Raw genomic sequence first — 10,000 nt, 5'->3', positions numbered from 1 at the left:
TGTACATAGTACAGACGAAGTACGACGTTTGCGAAGTACGGCACTCAAAATCGTGATTTTCATGTACGACGTTTATTTGCACGTCCTGCCGACTGCGACGGAGTACAGCGTTCAATTGACTTTGTACATAGTACAGACGAAGTACGACGTTTGCGAAGTACGGCACTCAAAATCGTGATTTTCTTGTACGACGTTTATTTGCACGTGCTGTCGACTGCGACGAAGTTAAGCGTTCATTTGACTTTGTACATAGTACAGACGAAGTACGACGTTTTCGAAGTACGGCACTCAAAATCGTGATTTTCTTGTACGACGTTTATTTGCACGTGCTGCCGACTGCGACGGAGTACAGCGTTCAATTGACTTTGTGCATAGTACAGACGAAGTACGACGTTTGCGAAGTACGGCACTCAAAATCATGATTTTCTTGTAAGACGTTTATTTGCAGTTGCTTCCGACTGCGACGAAGTACAGCGTTCAATTGACTTTGTACATAGTACAGACGAAGTACGACGTTTGCGAAGTACGGCACTCAAAATCATGATTTTCTTGTAAGACGTTTATTTGCAGTTGCTTCCGACTGCGACGAAGTACAGCGTTCAATTGACTTTGTACATAGTACAGACGAAGTACGACGTTTGCGAAGTACGGCACTCAAAATCATGATTTTCTTGTAAGACGTTTACTTGCAGTTGCTTCCGACTGCGACGAAGTACAGCGTTCAATTGACTTTGTACATAGTACAGACGAAGTACGACGTTTGCGAAGTACGGCACTCAAAATCGTGATTTTCATGTACGACGTTTATTTGCACGTCCTGCCGACTGCGACGGAGTACAGCGTTCAATTGACTTTGTACATAGTACAGACGAAGTACGACGTTTGCGAAGTACGGCACTCAAAATCGTGATTTTCTTGTACGACGTTTATTTGCACGTGCTGTCGACTGCGACGAAGTTAAGCGTTCATTTGACTTTGTACATAGTACAGACGAAGTACGACGTTTTCGAAGTACGGCACTCAAAATCGTGATTTTCTTGTACGACGTTTATTTGCACGTGCTGCCGACTGCGACGGAGTACAGCGTTCAATTGACTTTGTGCATAGTACAGACGAAGTACGACGTTTGCGAAGTACGGCACTCAAAATCATGATTTTCTTGTAAGACGTTTATTTGCAGTTGCTTCCGACTGCGACGAAGTACAGCGTTCAATTGACTTTGTACATAGTACAGACGAAGTACGACGTTTGCGAAGTACGGCACTCAAAATCATGATTTTCTTGTAAGACGTTTATTTGCAGTTGCTTCCGACTGCGACGAAGTACAGCGTTCAATTGACTTTGTACATAGTACAGACGAAGTACGACGTTTGCGAAGTACGGCACTCAAAATCATGATTTTCTTGTAAGACGTTTACTTGCAGTTGCTTCCGACTGCGACGAAGTACAGCGTTCAATTGACTTTGTACATAGTACAGACGAAGTACGACGTTTGCGAAGTACGGCACTCAAAATCATGATTTTCTTGTACGACGTTTATTTGCACTTGCTGTCGACTGCGACGAGGTTTAGCGTTCACTTGACTTTGTACATAGTATAGACGAAGTACGACGTTTGCGAAGTACGGCACTCAAAATCGTGATTTTCTTGTACGACGTTTATTCGCACGTGCTGCCGACTGCGACGAAATGCAGCGTTCATAGTACAAACGAAGTACGACGTTCACAAAGTGATGAAGTAAAACGTAAACAATAAATAATAATAATGCAACCCACAATACACTAATTGTGTATTAAAATTGCATAACCTACACGAAGTACGACGTTCAAGAATACTAAAGAATTTTATTTGTGTTGTATATAATGAAAAAACAGCAAATTTTTTTGCAAATTACGTATCTGTAAATAAATGTAAACATTTAGCAACTAATCAAAATTGTTTTTTTTGCCTAGATATTAAAGTAAAACATAAAAATACATTAAATTTATAAAATGCAACCCGCAGCACACTAGATGTGCATTAATATTGCATAACCTTCACGAAGTACGACGTCCAAAAATATTAATTTTTTTTTATATTGAGGTTAAAAGTGAGAAAACATAAATTAATAATAATGCAACCTGCAATACACTTAATATGTACTGATCTTGCATAACCTTCACGAAGTACTACGTTCAAATATAAATTAATATTATTGTGACCCGCAATACACTAAATTTGTATCAATATTGCATAACCTACACGAAGTACGACGTTCAAGAATATTAAAGAATTTTATTTGTGTTGTATATAATAAAAAAACAGCAAATTTTTTTGCAAATTACGTATCTGTAAATAAATGTAAACATTCAGCAACTAATCAAAAGTGTTTTTTTGCCTAGACATTAAAGTAAATCATAAGAATACATTAAATTTATAAAATGCAACCCGCAGCACAACAGATGTGCATCAATATTGCATAACTGTTACGAAGTACGACGTCCAAAAATATTAAATTTTTTTTTATATGAAGGTAAAAAGTGAGAAAACATAAATTAATAATAATGCAACCTGCAATACACTTAATGTGTACTGATGTTGCATAACCTTCACGAAGTACTACGTTCAAATATAAATTAATATTATTGCGACCCGCAATACACTAAATTTGTATCAATATTGCATAACTTACACGAAGTACGACGTTTGAAAATATTAAATGTTTTATTTGTAGTTTGCATATAATAAAAAAAAAAACAAATTTTTATGTAAATTACGTATCTATAAATAAACGTACACATTTAACAATTAAATAAACATAGTATTTTGGCCTAGATATTAAATTAAAACATAAAAATGCATAATATTTATTAAAATGCAACTTGCAATACACCAAATGTGTATTAATATTGCATAACCTTTACGAAGTACGACGTTCACGAAGTACGTCGTTTACGAAGTGCGACGTTTACGAAGTGCGACGTTCACGAAGTACGTCGTTTACGAAGTGCGACGTTCACGAAGTACGTCGTTTACGAAGTGCGACGTTCGCGAAGTACGACGTCTACACATTAGGGCACTCAAAATTATTGTTACGTTGTACGACATTCAGACGTTCCAACTGCGACTAACTACAGCATTCATTTGACTTTGCACATACGACGAACGAAGTACGACGTTTACGAAGTACGGCGCTTAAAATAATTTTGTTTTTATTAATTAATTATTTTTTTTAAAACAAACGTTTTTATAATTAAATTTTATAATGGTTTAAATATAAAATATGACTTTTTAATATTATCAATATTTAAAATATTTTCTCCCTTTTGTGTGTATGCCTTATAGTTATAGAGCTGTGCGCTTCGGTAGACGTCGCCTGTGGAGCTATGTCAGTGGAGCGGTGCGCACATCCAATACCGAGCGGCTGCCTCGATCGGTGTCGCGCTGGTATACATATGGTAGTGGTGTGTGTCGATGCGTTGAGTGAGGCGATATGAACGGTGTAACGGTTTAGTCGAAGTTTATCATAAATGACGACGACAAAACGACCGATTATGTATACGTTCTGCATTTGCTTCCAATTTATCGACGTTTATCGCACATTTCCGCTATCGAATTCGAATAGGGCTTTGCTTGCGAGATTGCTTTATTTTGTGATTTTGTGGCTCGCCCAGTTCCCCACAGCGAGATTGCGGATGCGGCAAAACGTATTCTCTTACGTTGGCGGTCCTTATGCAATCAAACTTTGTTGAACTAACAAATGTTTGTGATTTAAACAAACAAAAATAATAAATGCGTCAACTCTCTAATATCCGAGCGAGAATATTTATATAATATTCGTAACGTTTATGGATTCGAAAGAATTTCATAAATTCACGTCGCATTCAATCTTGCGAAGAGTGAAGAGAATGTTTGAACTTTTAAATCGGCAAAGGTAAAAAATAATATTATAAATATTATTATTATGCCTTTATTGACCGATATATGTGTTGTGGTGTTTAACGACTACGACGACGATGATGACGATACATTTATCTCTATATCGTACGAAGAAAAGAAGAAACAGCGTGGCGTTACTTTCTTATATGTTAGATTGTTTCGCACAAACGCGCATATTCTTCATCTTTATAAACGATGATGATGAGTATTTTATTCTCTCGTCTGTCTCAAAAAACACAAAAACACAGTTCCCTGGTTGATCCTGCCAGTAGTCATATGCTTGTCTCAAAGATTAAGCCATGCATGTCTCAGTACAAGCCAAATTAAGGTGAAACCGCGAAAGGCTCATTAAATCAGTTATGGTTCCTTAGATCGTACCCACATTTACTTGGATAACTGTGGTAATTCTAGAGCTAATACATGCAAACAGAGCTCCGACCGGAGACGGAAGGAGCGCTTTTATTAGATCAAAACCAATCGGTGGCGGTTTCGCCGTCATCGTACAACTTGGTGAATCTGAATAACTTTACGCTGATCGCACGGTCTCGCACCGGCGACGCATCTTTCAAATGTCTGCCTTATCAACTGTCGATGGTAGGTTCTGCGCCTACCATGGTTGTAACGGGTAACGGGGAATCAGGGTTCGATTCCGGAGAGGGAGCCTGAGAAACGGCTACCACATCCAAGGAAGGCAGCAGGCGCGCAAATTACCCACTCCCGGCACGGGGAGGTAGTGACGAAAAATAACGATACGGGACTCATCCGAGGCCCCGTAATCGGAATGAGTACACTCTAAACCCTTTAACGAGGATCAATTGGAGGGCAAGTCTGGTGCCAGCAGCCGCGGTAATTCCAGCTCCAATAGCGTATATTAAAGTTGTTGCGGTTAAAAAGCTCGTAGTCGAATTTGTGTCCCGCGCCGCCGGTTCATCGTTCGCGGTGTTAACTGGCGTTTCGCGGGACGTCCTGCCGGTGGGCTTAGCTCGAGAGGGCGGCCCAACTCAATCCCGCCGCGGTGCTCTTCATTGAGTGTCGAGGTGGGCCGGCACGTTTACTTTGAACAAATTAGAGTGCTTAAAGCAGGCTAAAACTTCGCCTGAATACTGTGTGCATGGAATAATGGAATAGGACCTCGGTTCTATTTTGTTGGTTTTCGGAACCCCGAGGTAATGATTAATAGGAACGGATGGGGGCATTCGTATTGCGACGTTAGAGGTGAAATTCTTGGATCGTCGCAAGACGGACAGAAGCGAAAGCATTTGCCAAAAACGCTTTCATTGATCAAGAACGAAAGTTAGAGGTTCGAAGGCGATCAGATACCGCCCTAGTTCTAACCATAAACGATGCCAGCTAGCGATCCGCCGACGTTCCTCCGATGACTCGGCGGGCAGCTTCCGGGAAACCAAAGCTTTTGGGTTCCGGGGGAAGTATGGTTGCAAAGCTGAAACTTAAAGGAATTGACGGAAGGGCACCACCAGGAGTGGAGCCTGCGGCTTAATTTGACTCAACACGGGAAACCTCACCAGGCCCGGACACCGGAAGGATTGACAGATTGAGAGCTCTTTCTTGATTCGGTGGGTGGTGGTGCATGGCCGTTCTTAGTTGGTGGAGCGATTTGTCTGGTTAATTCCGATAACGAACGAGACTCTAGCCTGCTAAATAGGCGTATTTCGACATCCCAAATGCCGGCTGGAGCCGGGTTCGCCCGGTCTCTATGTGCGGTTTTTACTGTCGGCGTACAAACAATTCTTCTTAGAGGGACAGGCGGCTTCTAGCCGCACGAGATTGAGCAATAACAGGTCTGTGATGCCCTTAGATGTTCTGGGCCGCACGCGCGCTACACTGAAGGAATCAGCGTGTCCTCCCTGACCGAGCGGTCCGGGTAACCCGCTGAACCTCCTTCGTGCTAGGGATTGGGGCTTGCAATTGTTCCCCATGAACGAGGAATTCCCAGTAAGCGCGAGTCATAAGCTCGCGTTGATTACGTCCCTGCCCTTTGTACACACCGCCCGTCGCTACTACCGATTGAATGATTTAGTGAGGTCTTCGGACCGGTGCGCGGTGGCGTTTCGACGTTGCCGATGTTGCTGGGAAGATGACCAAACTTGATCATTTAGAGGAAGTAAAAGTCGTAACAAGGTTTCCGTAGGTGAACCTGCGGAAGGATCATTAACGTGTAAATGTTGTTGTTTAGTTGTCACACATACACACACATTTTGTCTGTGCTGATCAACAAAAAACACACATACATACACTATTCGTATGATGATCAATTCTCATACAAAATTCTTTATTATGCGTCGAACGGAAAAGCAACAACGGGTCGTCTTGCATTAAGCGGATCTGTTGTTACGTTTTTCGATTTATTTTATAAATCGATTGTAAACGTGCCGTAAACGACGTTTTCAAAGAATTTTTTCGAACATTAACACGAATCAATATTGTCGAAAGATGGTTATGTGCTAACGTTTTATTATTGCTTTCGCAGTGCCGGTCTTAGCGTATTTCCATCATCGTATTCGCTTCGAAAAAAAGTACTAATACACAGTGGTGGTGTATAATTAATGTGCAAGAGATGTTGTTGTTGTTGTTGTAGTATTTGTATATGGTTGGAGTTATTTATAATAACAAACAAGAATGAATGAATGAATAATAATGGTGTCTGCCAATACGATCGTACTTTATGTACACGACTAAAACTTTATACATACAAACCATAATAATAAATAAACTCGAAACAACCAACAACAAAATTAATACGCTACTGTACATACAAATACACATTTATACATACCATCATTTTACTTAACCGATGGTGAGTGATGTTTGAAAAATAAACGCTTAGGCTTACGGTTTTGTAAGCCAGTCTTTGCGTATTTTCTTCATCGTATTCGCTTCGGAAAAAAGAAAATAAAGATGGTGTATAATTAATGTGTAAAAGAGATGTTGTAGTTGTAATTTAATTTGTAAATGGTTGGAGTTTATTAATAAATAAAAGGGGCTGTCTATTCGTCTGTACTTTATGTACAAGACTAAAACTTTATACATACAAACCATAATAATAAATAAACTCGAAACAACCAACAACAAAATTAATACGCTACTGTACATACAAATACACATTTATACATACCATCATTTTACTTAACCGATGGTGAGTGATGTTTGAAAAATAAACGCTTAGGCTTACGGTTTTGTAAGCCAGTCTTTGCGTATTTTCTTCATCGTATTCGCTTCGGAAAAAAGAAAATAAAGATGGTGTATAATTAATGTGTAAAAGAGATGTTGTAGTTGTAATTCAATTTGTAAATGGTTGGAGTTTATTAATAAATAAAAGGGGCTGTCTATTCGTCTGTACTTTATGTACAAGACTACAAAAACGTTTTATAACAATAAAAAGCTCGAAACAACCAATAACAAAATATACTACTACTATACTACTATACATACAAACGCACATTTATAAATACATAAAATCAATTTACTTTATCGATAGTGAGTGATGTTTGGAAAAAAACGCTTAGGCTTACGGTTTTCGGGTACCTGGGTTCCGCATGCGTCGAAGTAATAATTTACTTTAACGACGCGACGAACCGTAGGAATCTAAATAAAAAAGTTTATTAACTTTTTTAGATTCTGTGGGTTTTAAATGATATACGCCCGACTGACGAAGGAACGTTTTGCACTGCCTGTGCTTTTCTTTTGATTCGTTTTTATGTCGACGGACGTTCTTAGAATGCCCACCAAACGACGTATCACACAAAACACCCTACAATTGTATTGTTTGGTAAATATTGTTGTGATTAAGTTTGCAGCTGTGGCGTTTGTTTGAAGAAAACGTCTGGTTTTTCGACATATTTTCTATTTAATAAATATACATAATGCTTATCGCAAAAGGAGCAGAGTTTTATAGACAAAGTTGATAGAGAAAAAAAACCTAATAGATATATATATACGTATTTATAAAACGTTAATATCATCGGGTTATTCTTTATGTAAACTTAAACTATAACTGCATACTCTTTTCGATAAGTAGAAACAAATGCCACTTTAATTAAATAAAATATTATAAAATATAACGCCGAACGTTTCTTTCGATTGGTCCGTTTCTCACATATACATCACAATTGTAATAACCTTAAGTAGTTATTTTTGTTGTTGTGTGATGATGAAACGATTTCGATGTGGAACGGTGCGTTATGTAATAATATTTTAAATTTGTTTGAAAAGATTACCCTGAACGGTGGATCACTTGGCTCGTGGGTCGATGAAGAACGCAGCTAATTGCGCGTCAACTTGTGAACTGCAGGACACATGAACATCGACATTTCGAACGCACATTGCGGTCCTCGGATATACTGTTCCCGGACCACTCCTGGCTGAGGGTCGTGTCAATTTCAAAGACTGCTCGGTTTTTGTCTTAAACACAGCGCACAATGTTGTGTAGACAATTACGTCGGAGCGTGTTGGGTGCAAATATGACGCGTTACTATAATTGTTAATTGATTGTCGGTTGTCATAATAAAATATTATGCAACGTAGACAACAATAAAAACAATATAAAAAAATAACGCGGCATCCTAAAACGCAATAGCGGCTGACATTCTTATTAGTTTGTTGGTACAAGTTGGTTTAGACGTAGCACGTCCGATATTAAAAAGCAGCCACAACGCTTAAATTTCGAACGAAGCGATCGTCGTGTCCGAGACGTTAAAGTTGTTTATATGCATATTTTATGCACTATAATTAACAACAACAACATTCTCGCAACGACGTCAGATCGATGTTTGAAATTGTTTGGAGGCAGCCATATAAACGGAATACGTGTAATTATCGTCTGACAAAATAAAGGCAAATTTATATTTGCGACCTCAGAGCAGGTGAGACTACCCGCTGAATTTAAGCATATTATTAAGCGGAGGAAAAGAAACTAACTAGGATTTCCTTAGTAGCGGCGAGCGAACAGGAAAAAGCCCAGCACTGAATCCCGCGGCCGAAACCGGACGCCGGGAAATGTGGTGTTAGGGAGGATCCGTCATCCCGAGATTGTGCGACGCGTCCAAGTCCATCTTGAACGGGGCCACAGCCCATAGAGGGTGCCAGGCCCGTAGTGACCGTTGCCGATAACGGGAGGATCTCTCCTCAGAGTCGGGTTGCTTGAGAGTGCAGCCCTAAGTGGGTGGTAAACTCCATCTAAGGCTAAATATGACCACGAGACCGATAGCGAACAAGTACCGTGAGGGAAAGTTGAAAAGAACTTTGAAGAGAGAGTTCAATAGTACGTGAAACCGTTCAGGGGTAAACCTGAGAAACCCGAAAGGTCGAAAGGGGAGATTCAGCGTGACTCGATAGCGGCGCTAAATGATCGTGCGACGAACGGCGTACGCGTCGTTCGCGCCTTTTGTTTATGCGAACCGAAGTCGAACGCGTGCACTTCTCCCCCAGTAGGACGTCGCGATCCTTTGGGTGTCGATCTAAGGCCCGCGGTGGAGCCCGTTCGAACGGTTCGCCGTTTCGGACGAACCCGCGGTGTTTCCCGGTCGACTCGCTCGAAGGTATGCATATGGCGCCGGGCCGCTACACAGTTAGCGTCCGACCATTGGCAAGCGCGTTCGTTTATGACGGTAATCGCACCTGGTGTCGGTTCTGTCTACGAATGGCTGTTCGCCAATGAGTTCTCGGACAGACTCGGTTGAAACGCCGATCTGCGACGCTATAGCTTTGGGTACTTTCAGGACCCGTCTTGAAACACGGACCAAGGAGTCTAGCATGTGCGCGAGTCATTGGGACATGACTAAACCTAAAGGCGCAATGAAAGTGAAAGTTCGTCTTGCACGGACTAAGGGAAGATGGGCGGCCGTTACGGCTGTCGCCCCGCACTCCCGGGGCGTCTCATTCTCATTGCGAGAAGAGGCGCACCAAGAGCGTACACGCTGGGACCCGAAAGATGGTGAACTATGCCTGGTCAGGACGAAGTCAGGGGAAACCCTGATGGAGGTCCGTAGCGATTCTGACGTGCAAATCGATCGTCGGAACTGGGTATAGGGGCGAAAGACTAATCGAACCATCTAGTAGCTGGTTC

At 41.0% G+C, this 10,000-nt stretch overlaps 2 non-coding genes and 1 pseudogene across 2 annotated transcripts; all 3 read left to right on the top strand.

The window, feature by feature from the left end:
* The first annotated feature begins 4,167 nt into the window (after positions 1-4,167).
* Positions 4,168-6,090, top strand: LOC135267865 (small subunit ribosomal RNA). Its single transcript, XR_010336233.1, has one exon. It is a non-coding gene; the product is annotated as a small subunit ribosomal RNA (ribosomal RNA).
* A 2,060-nt stretch (positions 6,091-8,150) lies between these two features.
* LOC135267859 (5.8S ribosomal RNA) lies at positions 8,151-8,307 on the top strand. Its single transcript, XR_010336229.1, has one exon. It is a non-coding gene; the product is annotated as a 5.8S ribosomal RNA (ribosomal RNA).
* A 477-nt stretch (positions 8,308-8,784) lies between these two features.
* LOC135267861 (large subunit ribosomal RNA) overlaps positions 8,785-10,000 on the top strand; it is a pseudogene marked incomplete at its 3' end in the record, with an annotated part of 3,716 nt that continues 2,500 nt past the window's right edge.

Source organism: Tribolium castaneum, unplaced genomic scaffold (genome assembly GCF_031307605.1).
Source record: "Tribolium castaneum strain GA2 unplaced genomic scaffold, icTriCast1.1 ptg000109l, whole genome shotgun sequence".
In the NCBI taxonomy this organism is placed as follows: Eukaryota; Metazoa; Arthropoda; class Insecta; order Coleoptera; family Tenebrionidae; genus Tribolium; species Tribolium castaneum.
This window is presented reverse-complemented; position numbering and strand designations above follow the sequence as displayed.